The sequence below is a fragment of the Peromyscus leucopus genome, unplaced genomic scaffold (genome assembly GCF_004664715.2).
Source record: "Peromyscus leucopus breed LL Stock unplaced genomic scaffold, UCI_PerLeu_2.1 scaffold_328, whole genome shotgun sequence".
NCBI lineage: Eukaryota > Metazoa > Chordata > Mammalia > Rodentia > Cricetidae > Peromyscus > Peromyscus leucopus.
This window is the reverse complement of record NW_023505209.1, coordinates 33,631-51,448: the sequence shown is the minus strand read 5'-3', so window position 1 is coordinate 51,448 and position 17,818 is coordinate 33,631. Positions and strand designations below refer to the sequence as shown.

The 17,818-nt window shown below is 39.8% G+C and overlaps 1 pseudogene; it reads right to left on the bottom strand.

Moving 5' to 3' along the window:
• Positions 1-15,414: 15,414 nt before the first annotated feature.
• Positions 15,415-16,426, bottom strand: LOC119087215 (annotated as a pseudogene).
• Positions 16,427-17,818: the final 1,392 nt, after the last annotated feature.

The following is a 17,818-nucleotide window of genomic DNA, read 5'->3' as shown; positions in this document are numbered from 1 at the left end:
CCATGGCAAGCCGAGGAAGTGTCATTAACCAAGGGCCAATGGCAGGCAGACCCCCAAGTGTGTGCTCAGTTCTCTCAGTTCCAACACACTGCTCAACATATCCAGAGCCAATTTATCCTACCCTCCCACCAGCCAACCATGACTTTTATGGGACCAACTCCAATTATCAGACTGTGTTCAGGGCACAGTCTCAACCTTCGTCTAACCTCTATACTCACCGTGCAGAGCATGGGAGATGCATGGCTTGGACTGAACAGCAGCTTTCCAGAGACTTCTTCAGTGGCAGTTGTGCTGGCTCTCCATACAATTCCAGACCACCTTCCAGCTATGGACCATCCACACACACACAAGAGTCACATAGCATACAGTTTCTGAACACAGGAAGCTTCAATTTTCTTAGTAATTCAGGAGCTGGCAGCTGCCAAGGAGCAACATTGCCTTCTAATTCTCCTAATGGTATATAACTTTTTAAAAGACATTTTCTGACTTTTGAAAAGGCAGTAAAGCAATCTGATATTGAGTTTCACCTTTGATGATCATCATACCATCTAGTAAAAAATGGTAAAAATCACAGAATCTTTACCCTTGCAGAATATGTCTGCCACACCCAAACACATTCCTTAATTCTGGTGGACTTATTAGAGTTTATCATACACAATTTAAAAAACAGTGAAAACTTATGCCAGATACATTCAAACAATATTCTGTCATTTGAAAATATTTTTAATGGAAATTGTGTCTTCCAAAGAATGAACAGCACATTTTAAAGACTGGTTCTAAAATCAATATTCCATGTTTGGTTATAAACAAGACAAAATACCTGAAGTTAAGGAAACTGAAAGACCTCTGAATTCATTAAACTTTTCAACATACTTTCTCCTAGGTGTAGGCCAGTCTTTCTCCCAGGAACATGATTCTGTAAATAGAAACTGTGTTTGAGAAGAAGTATGATTTAAAGGGCTAACAATACTTGTGTCTTTCTTCATAAACATACTTTATAAATTTAGATAAAATATGGCAAAGATATAGTCAGTCTCAAAATGAATAATATGTCTGTTACCTTTTAACTCAAAAAATATAATAGTAAACCATACCATATTAAGGTGTAAATCCAACTCTCAAGTTCTTAATAGAAATGATATTGACCATTGATGTTTTTAGGACTATACTCAACTGTTGTTGCTACTGAATCACCTTTCCTGGGGTGATTCAGTAACAAGCAAACAGAATATTCTCAACCTGTTCTATTCTAGGATACTATGGGAACAATATAAACTACTCAGAAGCTCAGAGGCTTGGATCGATGGTGAACCAACATGTTTCCGTCATCAGTAGTGTTCGCTCACTGCCTCCCTACAGTGACATCCATGATCCACTTAACATTTTAGATGACAGTGGCCGGAAACAGAGCAACTCGTTTTATCCAGACACATCCTCTCCAGTTGCATGCCGGACTCCTGTAGTAGGTAAAGTGTTTTCAGAGTCATTGGAAGCATTTTAAGAAGTGATGAACTTCAGATACACAGAATGATCTGGGGGGAAGTGTGCGGGTGAACTAGGCATGCGTGGCCCTAAGGTAATTAATTCATCATTGGATTTGAAGTTGTTTTTGTATTTGCATGAAGAGTGAATTTCCATTCCTCATTCTTTGTATGATTAGTACATGCTTGATTTAAGATCTATTACTCCTTTCAAAAAATAATAACTTATGTTTAGTATAGCTTGTTCCAAGGTATTCTAAATAGTAGTGAACTTTATGAGAACAGGAATGACACATTTTCTTCATTCTCTTATGACTATCATTGGACTCACAAGGAAGTGTCAAGAGTTATCTTTAGACCCCATAATCTCCATCAGCACCCCATACCACTGGGAATGTTTGCAAGAGTGTATCCTGTGATAGTAGCAGCTAGTGTTTTCTTAATTTTTTTTTTTTTTTTGTAAAATGAGATTGAATACCATGGCAGAAAATTTGTTGCTATGTTTATTCTTCTATAACATACAATTCAAACCAAAGTGAGCAAATCAGTGTGCCTGCTATGAAGTCTTCCAGCTGCTTCTTCCAACCTGAGCCTCATCTGTGAAGGGTCTAGATACACCACCTAGTTGGCTGCATGGTAGGAGCTTGGCAAATCAATGAGTGATGGAAGAGTACAAGCCAATCCAGAGGCTTCAGGTGTGGCCCCATGGCGGACCCCTTGACTGTCATGTGTGAAGCCTTGGGTTTGACTTCTAACACCAAACTAACAACCTTAAATCTGTACATACATTTAGTCTACTTTAATTAATAAGTTATTTCCAATAACATAGGTTTTGAACCTAAATCTATGAATACATTTAGTTTGGAAAATGAATAATGAAGTACCAAAGGGAAAGTATGCATTCATAAAGTATCAAAAAAAGTGCTAATGTTTATATGAGAGAATTGAATCTTCAATGGAATTGATTTTTACACTAGTGTTAGTGAAGGGCATAGGACACCCAATAGAAGCACGGGGAAAATGAAATAAATTCCATCTCTCATCACTCAGTGTACTTTTCCAATAATTCAATAGGAAGTACTTCTTCCCTTCCGGTGGCCATCACAAATGTGCCCTGAGTGGCCTAGCAGTTCATCTCCTGCTATCTGCTAACAGTCATTGCTTCTAGGTTACTCTAATGAAGCAGAAAATTCCACTTCAGGAAGTTTCCTCACCACCAGACTAAAATGTGCCGCGTTGCTATTGTTACTATTAGTTCTGTTTACTTGTGGAGATAATGGAAGCTTTGCTGGAACATGGCTTGGAAGTAGGGTGGATTCTAAGCTTTGGCTGTCAGAGCTGCCTACTGAGCATATGGCAAACTGGATTTCAGAGTGGAAGAGGAAGGGAGTGAGTGAACAAGCCCAGTGGGGCCTGGGACTCACTGTCTTTATTAGTTATACAGCCTGATCCTTAGAGACGGAGCATGCATTGCCTTGACAATGGGAAGGCATCCGCCAAGCCAGAGGGATGTGGACCTCTTGGATATGTTCATGAGGCTTTGTAGAGCAACTGCATATCAGACTCTAGGTACGAGGATACTGAGGGAATCAGGACACAGTTTCTGCTTGAAGGAAGTTTATGCTCTAGAAGGGGAGAGTAAGGCAATGAATATGCAAAAGTATGCATTACAAAGATAATTTCATCATCACAGGCTTTCTCTCATATGTGGAACCTGGATTTAAATATATATATAATATATATTTATATTATATATTTATATATATAATTATGTATGTACATATATATGTGTATATGAGAGAGGTACATTTATATATGTGTATGCATATAGGATCATGAAAAAGGAGGAATAACTCTTAGTAGACATGGAATATATATGTATGTATATAATGGAATGCATGTGATGAGAAAGTAAGACATTGGAATTAATTGAGCAGGGGAAAACCAGCTGGAGTGAGAAGGGAGTTTGGGGAAGGCCAGTGGGAGACAGGAACAAACCAGAACAAGTATAAAGACCATAGATGCTATGATAAAACCCATTACTAGAAATGTTAACCTAAAGCAATGTATTAAAAGGTAACTTTGGCTTCTCTGAAGTGTGTAAAGTGGCAGCTGGCAAAGTGGGAGCTGTCTGAGATAGGTGTCAGGAGTAGAATCCTGAGGCAGGAGCATTTAAGTTGAGAACTGGGCAATGCAGAAGCATTGTGGAAATTGGATGGAGATGATCCAGACAGAAGAAATGGCCATTATAGAGCCTCTGGGATCAGAAAACAAGTTACCAGTTTCTGGGGGCAGAAAGAAAATCCATGTGCCTTGAGCAGGTAAACAAGGGGGAGAGTGGAGCAAAGTGAATTTTAAAAGTCAGTTCAGGTAGGGTTTTATGAGTCATGGCAAGGAGACTGGGTTTTGTTCCTAGAGTGTAGTAAGTCATGGTCGGCTGGAAAAAAAAGAGTAGAAACACATCAACAAGATCTTTCTAGCTCTTCCCTGGAGGGCAAGAGACTGAAGCAAAGATGAGAGCATGGGGCTGCTGTGTTGGTCAGGAGGCAATGGTGATCAGAGGTACAGGCAGAAGGCAGAGGCAGATGAGAGACATATTTTAGTGACAGGAGTAATATGATATTGAGTTTCCTTTATGAAATAGTACCTGGCAGGACAACAAATGGGAAAAATAGAAGAAAATATTATTGTTTTAGTGAATCATGAGCATTCACACTTGAAATAGCTGATGTATGCTAAATGCAAAAAAAAAAAAAAAAAAAAAACCATAAAGAGGTTCAAATTGAGTGGCACTATGTCAATTTGTTTTCAACTGTTGATTATATTTTTCCCTTCTAGCTTCCAACTTGCAAACCCAGATTCCCTCCTCTTCATCCCAGTGTATGTATGGAACTTCTAATCAGTACCCAGTGCAAGAAACTCTGGACTCCAATGGAGCAAGCAATAGAGACATGGTGTCCTCTTTACCACCCATCAACACTGTGTTTATGGGGACAGCAGCTGGAGGCACCTAAAAAAACACTGTGAGATGCAGCTGAAACTCAAAATCTCAGTTGCATTGATGTCACTCTCCATCCCCAGCTGCCATGAGAGCAAAGACGATTCAGTGGCTGGACGTGTTTTCAGATCGCTGATACTTGGGACAATGCCATAGTAAATGGAGATACTTGTATTGCACACAAAGAGGCTAAAATGTGAAGTCATTATTGATTATAACTTCAAACACTATCAAATGAAGCCAATGGAAATCTGAAGATGCAGATATTCCAAAGATGTAATATTTCACTTTCTAATTTATTGAAAAATATCTATGTTCCTTCGTCTTTGGTTTCTAAAACAAGAAAATATATTCAATGCTTTCACAATATCTTTAATTTATTAGGCTCTCCTAATCATTGTTTACTATCACTTATTTGACAAAAAGTCAAATGTCTATGTTCTACCTCCTGTGGAAATGTTTACAAGGTCAAGACTTAAATGTATTCAGCCTAGACCAAAGTGACTTGACTTTCTTTCCCTGTGCATTAGTGTGGTGATTTCTGTTACATAGCAGTGTTCCAATTCTATGTAACTGAATAGAAATGATAAACACTTTCCTTCTTTATTTAAAATGATGTGAGGAAATAAAAAAGAATGTGTGGAAGTGCTCATAAAGGTGTGGTTGCTCTTGGGATTGGTACTGTTCCTGAAGAATGTGGGGATTTGCAGGCCAAAGTATTTTGGGTATGAAATGAAAGAATAAATTGCTGCTTAAGACACTATAATTCGAGAGTGTTTATGTGTCAGACTCATGCCTGTACATTTTAAGAGACTCAGACTGTTTAATTTTATGTGCTTTTAAAAGCACTTGTTTATAAAGTTCCTTTCTAAACGACTGGGAAGGAATAGGTATTCAGGGATTATCTGCATGCAAAGCCTAGTTCAGGAGTGAATTATGGGTAAGCTAATGCAACTGGTAGCACCATCTATCTATATATGTTTCTTTTTCTTTTCCATATGTTGTGGCTGTGAGATTCATGGCCTACACTAGAAAACTTCCATTAACTATAGAGAATCTCTTATTATGATAGACCTCATACTATTTGTGTAGAGAATTAGGTTACGCTATTAAGCTCCAGGTACATAAGATTTTATAGTGCCTGATATCCATGGTATATCATGCTGTGCTTCGCTAAAAATAAACTGTGGACTTGTTTTCAACAAGGAATTGACAATTGCTTGTGGACTTGTTGGAATATTGCTATCATTTGCTTAGTAGCATGCCCACTTAGTAGCATTCAGTATGACCTAATGAACAAGAAGGGAAAGTTCACAGTATTAGCAAATCACAAGAAATGCAAAGCTAGGTGTTCTATTCCTTCCAATAATAATATGGTGTGACTACAAAGAATGATGAAACTATAGGCTTGCAATGAAGTAACAGCATTAAGGAGTGTTTGAACATAGCTCTTGAGAGTTACAAACAAAAATTTCAAGGCATGTTTAGCATTGTCAGATGCTGTATTATATAATATGGAAAAATATAAAAATGAAGGTGGCACTGCCATACCTTAAAACATCCTGTTGTGGAGACAAAGGGGTGGGGTGATAAGAAATTAAACCCTGAAGATTTAAGGGTAGAAAAATAGCATTGAATAAATGATGTTCCAGGAGCATCTTCCGGCATTTGGGAATGAAGAGAGACAGACTGGAAAGGGGAGGCTGGGAACTATTTGGAAAACTATTTTATGTCAATGCCCAATAGCTGAGCACAGATAGATGTGGAGACATAACTCTAAGAGCATTTTCAAAGACATATGAGCATTCTTTCAGACAATGTAGTGTATGATCGTTCTCTAGGCTTATTTTAAGGTATCGGGTGGAAATAGTTGACCAAGGTGTATACAGAAACCTGAAAGACAGGTGAGAAGCATCCCTGGGCTTCATATGCTCCTGGCTGATGCTAACTTCAAGAAGCAACACATGACTAACTTTCCCTTTGTCCCAGAGAATGGGCTTGGAGTCTGTATTTGTTAGATGAGTGACAGTGTTTCCCAATCCCGACTATTGGTATTCACACAAGATGGCTCCGCCTTATAGAACTATTCTTTTTTTTTGTTTTGTTTTGTTTTGTTTTGTTTTGTTTTGTTTTGTTTTGTTTTGTTTTGTTTTGTTTCGAGACAGGGTTTCTCTGTGTAGCTTTGCGCCTTTCCTGGAGCTCACTTGGTAGCCCAGGCTGGCCTCTAACTCGCAGAGATCCGCCTGGCTCTGCCTCCTGAGTGCTGGGATTAAAGGCGTGCGCCACCACCGCCCGGCAAGAACTATTCTTATTGTGCAAGATTTAGTTTAAAGTCCCTGGTCCTCAAACACTAAGTTCTAATAGAACTGCCTTCCTGTGACATATTTACAAATGCCTCTGGACAGGCAGTACAAATCCTACATGATTCAAAGGAGAGATGCCTTAAACTTCACCTAAGAGGAACAAAGGACCATGATATGGCACACTTACCTACATTTGCTTACGCTCATCATTTAAGAATTGCTCCTTCGGAGTTCTAAGGCCTCGATGCTCACGACATTTTGGAGCATATTTTTTTTTTTTTTGTTAATTTTAATTTCAATTTAAAGATCTTGTGTGGCTTCCAAGTGAACATTATGGAAGTTCTGTAGTATTCATTATAAAAAAGTAGACATTCAAACTTTGCTTAAATGAAATGCAAAATTAAGGTTATAAACCCAAGTTTTAAAATGCTACATTTATAACTCAACTCTTAGGGTTTTTCTCTTTAAATTGTGCATAATTGTGACTACTGTTAAAGACAGGTAAATGTTTCAGTTGATTCAGTGAATCCTTAAAAAAAAATTCTATTTTAAATTTTTTTCCTTTTATGTGCCAACCACAGTTTCCCCTCTTTCCTCTCCTCCTGTTCCTCCCCAACCTTTCCCCCATATCACCTCCCCATCCACTCCTCAGAAAGGGTAAGGCCTCCCATGGAGAGTCAAGGAAGTTGGGCACATCAAGTTGAGGCAGGCCCAAGCCCCTCCCCTCTGCATCAAGGCTGAGCAAGCTATCTCTCCATAGGGAATGGGCTCCAAAAGGCCAGTTCATGCACCAGGGATAAATCCTGGTCCCACTGCCAGGGGCCCCACAAACTGCCCAGGCCACACAACTGTCACCCACATTCAGAGGGCCGAGTTAGGTTCCCTGCAGGATCCCCAGCTGTCAGTCCAGAGTCCATGAGTTCCCACTAGCTTGGGTCAGCTAACGCTGGGTTTCCTCATCATGATCTTGACCAATGTCCCCCACCCCCTACTCCACCCTGGCTCATACAATCCCTCCTCCTCTTCAACTGGACTCCAGGTGCTCAGCCCTGTTCCTAGCTGTGGATCTCTGCATCTACTTCCATCAGTCACTGGATGAAGGCTCTATGATGACAGTTAGGGGATTCACCAATCTGATTACAAAGGAAAAGATCAAGAACGTATGTCATAGCTGCAAATACACACACACACACACACACACACACACACACACACACACACCTGTGTTTTCTACATGGAATCACAGAATGCAGCTGGTTTATTTATTATTTATCTCTCCAGGTAGTTTTCTTCTAGGAGAAATCAGAGATCTCTCTAGTTATATGCTCACAAGTATATTTTCCAATAAAATGTTGGCAGCTTTTGTACATTAAAGACAAATTCCAACGACAATTGTAATGCAAAAAAAAAATCTTTCTCTTTGTTCTTGCTTTAAGAAAGGAGAATCCCAGAGATGCTGAGAGCCTCACCCAATGAGAAGTATGGAAATAGGGTTGTCACTGTGTTTTAAGGAGCAAGGGCACTAGAATCTAGTGCTGGGACAAGGGCTGTGAAAATATGGTGATGTGTGAGACAGATTTACACATTAAAGAACCAGAAACACTTCTACGAAGAAAGGAAAAGTAGAGCAGTAGGCTGTGAGATTACTGCCCCCCAAACTTGGACTAATAGGAGATTTTTATATTAGCCAGACTAACCAACTCAAGCATCTCCTTGGGAAATGTGACTATAACAACTTAACCCCAAGAAACAGGCAGGTGGAGGTGGGGAGGATAATTTCTGAAAGAGGCTCCGGTGGGCAGCAGTGTGTGGGCTCCTCCAGCAGGACACTGACAGGCCAGGCCCCTAGACCTGCCACAGAACAACGGAGTAACACTTGTGTCATCCTGACAATGTAGCACAATGGGTAGTGCTCCTGGGCCCACGGCATCTGCTCTCCAAGCCCCTGCTGGACGCAGTCTCCGTTCCGCCCATCAGGATACAGCAGCCTCCGCGTGCTTTCAGTCCACTACAGTGTGCAAGTCTTCTGCAAATGAAGTTGAGTAGCAGTGAATTTTAGGCTGATACATTTTATTGTTGATGAACTGAATCTGTTCTCATACAATCCACAAAAATAGGATAAACAAATGCTCTTATGCTTTTTGAAGTTTTAAGTCTATTCTTAACCGATAACACAAAAAGATGCAAGCTGGAGACATTAAAGGGATACCACATGATAATGTCTCTTTATATACATATTATTCCTCCAATTTCAGTCAGTCTAAACACACATATATGATAGAGAATATGTCATTATTGATGGTAAGAACTTTCAGATCATCTCCTGGCTCCCCTTACCTGTGCACTGGGGTTTGAACTCGGGGCCCTGCACAGTGAAGCAAGAGGTCTGTTACTAGGCTACATCTCTAATTTTCCTTCCAGCTTCTTGAAATGCATGTTTCTCTTCTACTTTCATTTCTTTTTCTTTTTCCAAGACAGGGTTTCCCTGTATAATAGCCCTAGCTGTCCTGGGACTCGTTTTGTAGACCACACTGGCCTCAAACTCACAGAGATCCACCTGCTTCTGCCTCCTGAGTGCTGGGATTAAAGGAGTGGGACAACATGCCCAGCTATGAAATACACATTTCTTGAAAGTTAAGGTAAGCAAGTAGTGCATTCTCCTTCTCTAAGCCTCTAAAATGCACAAAGGGAGGAAAAGAGAAAGAGAAAACACTGGACATAAATAAATTCTGAAACACAGACCTAAAGGTGTTTCTTTGTGTGTTTATTTTGTTTGTTTGTTTGTTTGTTTGTTTGTTTGCTTACTTTTGTAGGAAGCACATGGCGTGATATGCTTGAATCCCCTGGAAGGGGATATTATAGGACTTCAGTTTTCTACTTAACACAGAGAGACATTGGTTTCCACGTAATCACCACAATAGCTCTGTGCTCTTATTAACAAACTGTTCACACTGTCTTGTGGCAGCAGATGTATAATCCAGGGTAAGTTTTAGAAACTTCAGCAAAGGCCTCAATAGAAAAGTAAACAATGGTGACTGTGCCACATTGGACATTTTGTTCTTTGGGAAAGATAAGAAGTGATGGATTTAAATGAAAGGTTATTGCTTCATCACATGCAATTATTGAACTTTAAAGTAAATCCTTGAGTTTATAGATAAAATCCTTGAGTTTATAGATGGCAGAGCACAATCTGCATGCTTCAAAAGTACATCAATTAAATGAAAAGAAAATACTTTTCAGTTCTTCCTTGATTTTAGGGACAAATGGCTGAAAAACATGTTATAAGTGAACTATGATGAATGTATTCACTATTTTTTAAGGTATTTGGTGTTTAAAGAGAGTTTGTCTTGATAAAAGTTTTTCCAGTAATATTCGACCCCTGAGCCAACCCCGTGATCCTTTATCTTTTTTTTGAGACAGGCTTATACTAAGTTGCCTTTGCTGGCCTTTATGGCATGATCCTCTTATATCAGCATCTTGAATGCTGGAATATCTGGCATGTACAATCTTGCCTAGATGAATCTCTTCAAAAATAATGATTTCGGGCAATATGAGCAACTTTTAGTAAAATTCTGTATTCTTTGTGAGTGTGCATGTGTCTGAGGTGTATCCGTGTGTTCCCGTGCCTGGCTCTGTGTGTATACAAGTGTGAAGGTGCTTGTACATGTGCATGTTTGCATGTGCATGTGGAGAGTAGAGGTTGAAGCTGGGTGTCTGTATTGTCCTCCACTTTGAGCTTCTGAGAAAATGAAAGATCTCTCTTTATACCTTAGGCTCACCGACTGGTTAGACCAACTGGCCAGCACGTTCCAGGGGTCCCCTCATCTCTGCCTTTCCAGTACTAGGGTTACAGATTCTCATCACCATGTCGAGCTTTTTATGTGGGTGCTGGGGATCAGACTCAGGTCCTCATGTTTTCTGGCAAGTGCTTCGCTGCTTGAGGCATCTCTTCATGCCCCATGTTCTCTACTACATAGCCACAAACTCAACCTCATAGTACTTCTCTTGAAAAATGAATGTAAGTGACAAGGAAGAGAAACATGTATTAATGCGTTCAGAGGACATTCTCTTGTATTGTTGGTATGGTTTTAACATTAAAGCTGAAGGTAAATGAAGAAGAAGAGGTCCAAACCAAGATCTCTCGGTATAATGCTATGGTTTTTCATCTTTTCTTAAGATACTTGCGGAACCTCCAAGGAATCAGTGAACACATTTACAAAAGTGAAAAATTAACTACTCAATATGATATCTGCTCTAAAGTAAAGAGAAGCTATGCCTTTTATTAGTTCAAAACAAGGGTGCTGTTCTCACCAATCAATAGTCACAGTGAGGGTCAGAGATTTACAGCCTCTAAGCATCCTTAAGCACACGGAGGCAAATATGAGCTTCGTGGGCAGTTCGTTAATCAGCACTTGTCATTTGGATTTGTGTGCTTTAGCTTATTAACGCTCTGCATGTGACCTCTGTGGAAAATAAAACTGTCCCCACATTTTAGATTGCAAACTGTCAAGATCTCTCGCCTTTGTATTTGTGTATATGGGGGATGATGCATTTGTGCTGTTTGACACATATTTTCATCCATTATTCATTGTGTGGCCCCCTTACAACTCACAGCATCCCTTGTGACTTTCTGTTGTTTGAGGAAAACTACTTAGAATCTAGAGACTGTACCTCGGAATGATACTTGCTGTGTTTTTATGGATAGCTGAGTAGTCGCTTGCCTGGGGATTACAGGACGACAAACCAGCAGAGAAAACCCTCCGAGGGTGCACCTCTCCCAGAGAAGAAATAGCCCATGGCACAGCTGTGTTTCTATTGTGTGTGGTTGCTCTCTAAGAAATATAAGGGCAAAGTGCCTTTGAAACCGACTGGTGAATCCCGACCTGCTCCTCTCCAAGTCAGTCATTGGCACAACTTGACTGCTAAGAGAGGCAGTGTGATTGATGCCTATGAGGCTTGTGCTGGGCTTACTGCTGTTGCACAAGTCTTCAGTAGGGAGCAAGATGTGTCAGGATGGTGTGGTCATGCCTAAAGCATTCTTAAGAAAAACAGTTCCTAAGTCCCAGACTCACTTCTTGAAATGCACAGGAATGAGTTTCCAGGTTCTTGTTAAGAGATAAAGACAAAATTGATGCAAAAATATGATTTCAGGATAGGACAAACACATACAGCACTTTATTTTTGTTAATTTTTAGGCTAACATACAAAAAATGGTTTCATTATGGTATTTTCATATTTGTGTTTTATTTATACACAGCTATTTAAAGCATGACAGAGTTCAGCAGATCTGCATTAGGGATTTCATTAGTGTATAGTAAGTCAGGTAACTTAGCTTCTCAGATGCTCATTTTCCTCATCTGAAAAATGAGATAGTTGAGCTATTTAGCATTATGGTTCCCGACATGCCCAGGCTTCCTTAGTGCCAGCTGTTATCATCACTGTTATTCTAACCTCATAGAATCATTCGGTGCAAACCATTCTTTTGTGTCTTTATGTGGATGTAGACTGCGCTCTTGCTAGAGTTCTCTTGGAAAAGACTCTAAATAAGAATGCTATACACAAATAAAAGAAAATGCAAGATCTAGTATATCATTAACTTCTGCACAGTAATTTTATAAAAGCAATCCTTATGGGATTAAAATATAGTTTAATTGTTAGACATGAAAATAAAATTACAACCAATATGTACACATATTCTACTGATATCATTCAATGATATTAATTTTCTTCTATGAGTCAGCAGTCCTACAAGGGGCTGTACCAATGCTTATTTCAGTCTGATGTCTTTTGTTTTCCACAGATCTGCAATAAACACTAACAAATTAATTTTTTAGTAAACATTTCCACAAGTGAGAAAATATTTTTCATTTTAAAAGTCAATTAGTTCATATTTATAAAGTATAACTGATTAATCCAGATGGGAGGGGAGGTGGGAGGAACTAGGAGGAGTAGAGGGAGGTGAAACTATAATCAGGATATATTATGTGAGGAAAAAAATCTATTTTCAATAAAAGGAAAAAGTATATATAACTTATTAAACTAATAATCAGAAATTATTCACGTGTTGGGCATTTCTAGTGCCTTTTTAGCAATAAAATTAGGGACAAGATGTGTTATTTTTTTCACAGTTGTAAGGGAAACCTTTGCCCAAACCATTCTCCTAATGCACTAAGCTGGATGTCAACAGTCATTGCTGAAACACCCCATAGGTGTTCTGCAGACACCTCTGCGTAAACACCCTGGACATTTGCTTCCTTCTGGATCACATGCCATCATGTGGCCCTGGACCTTGTTATGCTGTGAAAGCGACAAACCTGAGGTCATTGGTAAATCTCCCTGCTGTGTCCTTTCCTAGGCATTCTATTGCTATATTCCTGAGCTCACTCACCTTCCTCGCAGCCCAAGACGAACTCTCATTGCTTGTGAGGTTGATGTTTTTAGTCTCAACTCCATCAGTCCTTCCATCCCTTCTAGAGGGATCTATCTTAAGTACAAATCAGGCCTCTACTTATGATCCTTCACTGGTTCCCCTTTGACCTTAGAACAAGGTCCACACTTGTGTGTGAGCTTTACCATAACTTTCCAACTTGGGGCTAATATTGATTAATGTAATGTATGTGGTTTGGAGGAATTTGCAATCCGGTTTACAGGAGTTTTAGACAGCAAAGGGAACCACTCTGCTATTTTGGATTTGCACTGTGTTTTGTAGACCAGCTTAGGAAGTGTTGGCATGGGAAAGACAAATGGTCAATAGAGCCAGAAACACTTATAAAAATCAAGTAGCTACAATAGCTATATGATATTTCAAGACATTGGCATCTGATACAAATTACGTTGAAAAGAGAACATTATTTAATGGAAGTTTTAAGCTCAATTCAGAGTCTTTCTAATGTGAGGCAAAGTGATACTGAGAAGTGACATAAAGTTCAATACTAGACTCATAAAAGCCCAAACTGATACTAAAGCCGAGGTGAGAAAGCTAATAGTGTGAGAATTCAATAAGCTCAATAAAGTTTATTCTTCTTCCTTATGCTTCTCTTGAGCCTCAAGGATCCTTGTTTAACCTTCTAGACAGATGTTGCCTTCTCTGTCCTGAAACCCCAGCACCTCCCCCATACACTCCCTGTACAATCCCACGGCAGGCATACACACTCAACAAATGCTTGTACCATTCCTCAGGAGACAGATGTTATGATGTGCACTGGGACATTATTTCTGCTAGCAAGATATTGGCAATTTTTCAATTGAGACCAATAAATAAATGTGTTGTGGAATGTTTGTTTGACTATGCAAAGAAGTGTTGCATTTGTTTAATTATGTAAGGATGTGCTGGTGTTTTACTTTTCCTGCCTAAGGTACCTGATTGGTCTAATAAAAAAACTCAACAGCCAATAGTGAGGGAGGAGGTATAGGCAGGACTTATGGACAGGGAGAGTAAGTAAAGGAGGAATTTAGCTCAGGGAAGAAAAGAAAAAAAAATATGCCAGAGAGACGAGGGGCCTGCCAGCCAGACATGGAGGAAGCAGGAAAGTAGTACATACAGAATAAAAGAAAGGTAAAAAAGTCCCAGGGTAAAACATAGATGAATAGAAACAGGTTAAATTAAGTTAAAGGAGCTAGTGGGACAAGCCTAAGCTAAGGCTGAGCATTTATAATTCATAATAAGTCTCTGTGTTTTTATTTGGGAGCTGGTTGGTGGCTCAAAGAAAATGTCAACTACATGCATGGAGTTTTAAAAGAACAAATATGTATGCAATGCAACACTATAATTCAAGAAAACAGTAATGAAATCTAAACACAGTAATAAAATTGAGGGCTGGAGAGATGGCTCAGCGGTTAGGAGCACTGGCTGCTCTTCCAGAGGTCCTGAGTTCAATTCCCAGCAACCACATGGTGGCTCACAACCATCTGCAATGAGATCTGGTGCCCTCTTCTGGTCTGCAGGCAAACATGCAGCCAGAACACTGTATACATAATAAATAAATAAATAAATAAATAAATAAATAAAATTAAGTTGAAAATGTTGACAAAATACAGCTCAAAAGAATAAATTTTAATAGCTTTATGTGTTTCAAAACCATAAAAATTATTATTTATAAGTGAACATGTTATAAAAGTACAAACATGAAGTTGGGTAGTATGTAAGTAAACATAGTCATGCACACACACAAACATACATATATACATACATATATATGTGGATTATCTTCAAGATAATGATTACTTCTGAGAGGGGAAGAGAAGCTTGGAAAGATAGCTCTGTAGTTAAGAGCACACACGAAGTACTGTTCCTGCCGAGGGCTGGAATTTGGTTCCTAGCACCTATGTTGGGTGGTTCACAACCACCTGTAACTCCAGCTCCAGGGGAACCAGGCGCCTCTGGCTTCTGTGGGACCTGTATTCATCTTCACATGCACAAAATTAAAAGTAACAAAAATAATTTTTTTTAAAAAAAAGAAAAGAGAGGAGAAAAATGAGATCAGGTCATGAGCTTAATTTTGTATCTGAAACACCTTGGTTCTAAAAAAGTGAAACAAATTTGACAGACTGTATTTGTTAAAATTTGACATTAAATGCCCTGATGTTGATGTGATAGTAGACATCCCTTTAAATAAGTTAAAATGTCTCATACTATGTTTTGCACGAATAACTTTATTATTAAGTGCTGATGAAAATTAGAGCATTATCTGGGCTCCCCTGACAAGACTGGCTCAATCTTCGAGATGCTTTCTCTTCAACAAAGCTGCCTTTACAGTTAGTTGTTACTCTGACCATATCATTTTGACTCCATGTCATCTTGACTCCAAACCTGGTATTCTGTTCTTAGTCCGATCCTCAGATTTTAGAAGCAGCTTCAACCCGAGGAGAGGTCGTTTTCCACAGTTCAGTTCTCTAAAAACGTCCATCTATCCCCTGAAAATCACAGGCCAGGTGTGAAGCAGCCACATGCTGGAATCGCTGGCTGGTTGGAAAGCACAGGAAACCTCAAACTGGCCCTCAGAAGGGTAGCCTCGTGCGTGGTGCATATATGCAGTTTAGAAGAGGGCAATAGGAAGGAAGCTGAGGTCTGGTCAGCAAAATCAGCACCATAAAAACAACCAATAATGAATACCGATCGCTAGAAATCAGATCGCCAGATGTTCCAAAGAGATGGTGTGACAGTCTTCAATTTTCACTCCGAATACCACATTACAAAAGAACGATTTAAAAAAATAATCATAAAACAGCATTGAGGGAAAGGAAAATTTACAAAGAACATCTAAACCGTCGAATGACCTCCCGTTTGTTCCTGGTAGACTTCAATCATGTCTTCCTCCTCCAACCCAGCTCTTCAGGAGTGTGGTTGTCGGCGATCCTCTGGCCTTCGAAGAGAAACTTCAGCGAGTTCGATGGGACGCCTTGCCTTTGACAGTAGGATTCCTTGAGTTTCTTGAGTTGCGTGGTCGTTTTCACCTTGAAGTGGATCTCGTTTCCGTCTTGGGCGATGACTTTGACTTCGATAACCTTCCCTTCCTTCTTATCCTCTAAGACCACACTGGAAGGTTTTGCCTCCTGGTGAGACATGGAGACCGATGGTTTCCCCAGAGGAGTCTCCGTAGCAACCGCCCGCGACTCTTCACAACAGCTCACGCCGTGGCTGGAGGACTTCCTGTACATCTTGTGTCACTTCCGGGTTCCAGAAGGTTAGCATCCAAAACCATTGTGGGGGAGGGGTGGTGGTAGCAGATCGGCAGAGCAATCCCACATTTCAATCCACAAGGAAGGGACAGCGAGCGCTCTATTTCATATGATTGTAAGTTAAAAAAAAAAAAAAAAAGCTTTAAAATGTGTAGCCCAGGCTGGCCTCAAACTTGTGATCCTCATGCCTCCACCTCCTAAAGCAAATCCTACCGGACTGATGAGGGGTCCCTGGCAGTAGTGGGACCTGGATTTATCCCTAGTGCATGAACTGGCTTTTTGGAGCCCATTCCCTAGAGAGGGATACCTTGCTCAGCCTCGATATAGGGGAGAGGGGCTTGGTATGCCAGAGTTGGTTGACTCCCCACGGGAGTCCTTACCCTCTCTGAGGAGTGGATGGGGGAATTGAAGAGGGGTTAGCGAAAGGAGAGGATGGAGGGGGAACTGTGGTTGGTATGTAAAATGGAAAAAAACTTTTGAATAAAAATTGTTTTAAAAAGTTACCTTTGAAAGAGGAAAGCTTCCTCAATTTTAAAATTAAAACTCCACCCATATGCATTGGTTGCATAATGTAGCAGTGAATGGAACAGAATTAGTGCTATTAAGAGTTAAAGAGCCGGGCGGTGGTGGCGCACGCCTTTAATCCCAGCACTCGGGAGGTAGAGGCAGGCAGATCTCTGTGAGTTCGAGGCCAGCCTGGGCTACCAAGTGAGTTCCAGGAAAGGTGCAAAACTACACAGAGAAACCCTGTCTCGAAAAACCAAAAAAAAAAAAAAAAAAAAAGAGTTAAAGAGAAATGAAATCCCACTAGCAATGTTTGCCTCTTTAGAGAAATCAGTTAGGCAGTAATTAATATGTTCTCAGCAAAGATGGAGAATGTTTTTCCTAATTACAGTAGTAAAGATGCTTAGGAATTAAAAAAAGAAAGAAAGTCCCACATACAATCACTCATAAATAAAACCTGCATATATAATTTTATACATACACAAATGTCTGTGTGGATATATGATTTTAACTCATCTCTGTACATACTGGTATATACTTACTGCTTGTGAACCTTTCTGTATTGTATAGTTGATTTTGATAGAAAATCGTTGGAAGCTGTATAGTCTTTTCATATGAGTATGTTGTAACAATCAATTCCCAACTACTGTATCTCCCCACCACATATACCCCTTCAAAAGAGTCTCACTATCTAGGTCAGGCTAGTCTTGAACTCACAATCCTCCTTTAAAGGAGGGAAGCAAGCAGAAAACTTCCAAATGCTAGGATTAGAGGTGAGTACCAATCAGCCCTGGCCAATTGGTGTGTGTGTGTGTGTGTGTGTGTGTGTGTGTGTGTGTGTGTGTGTGTACACG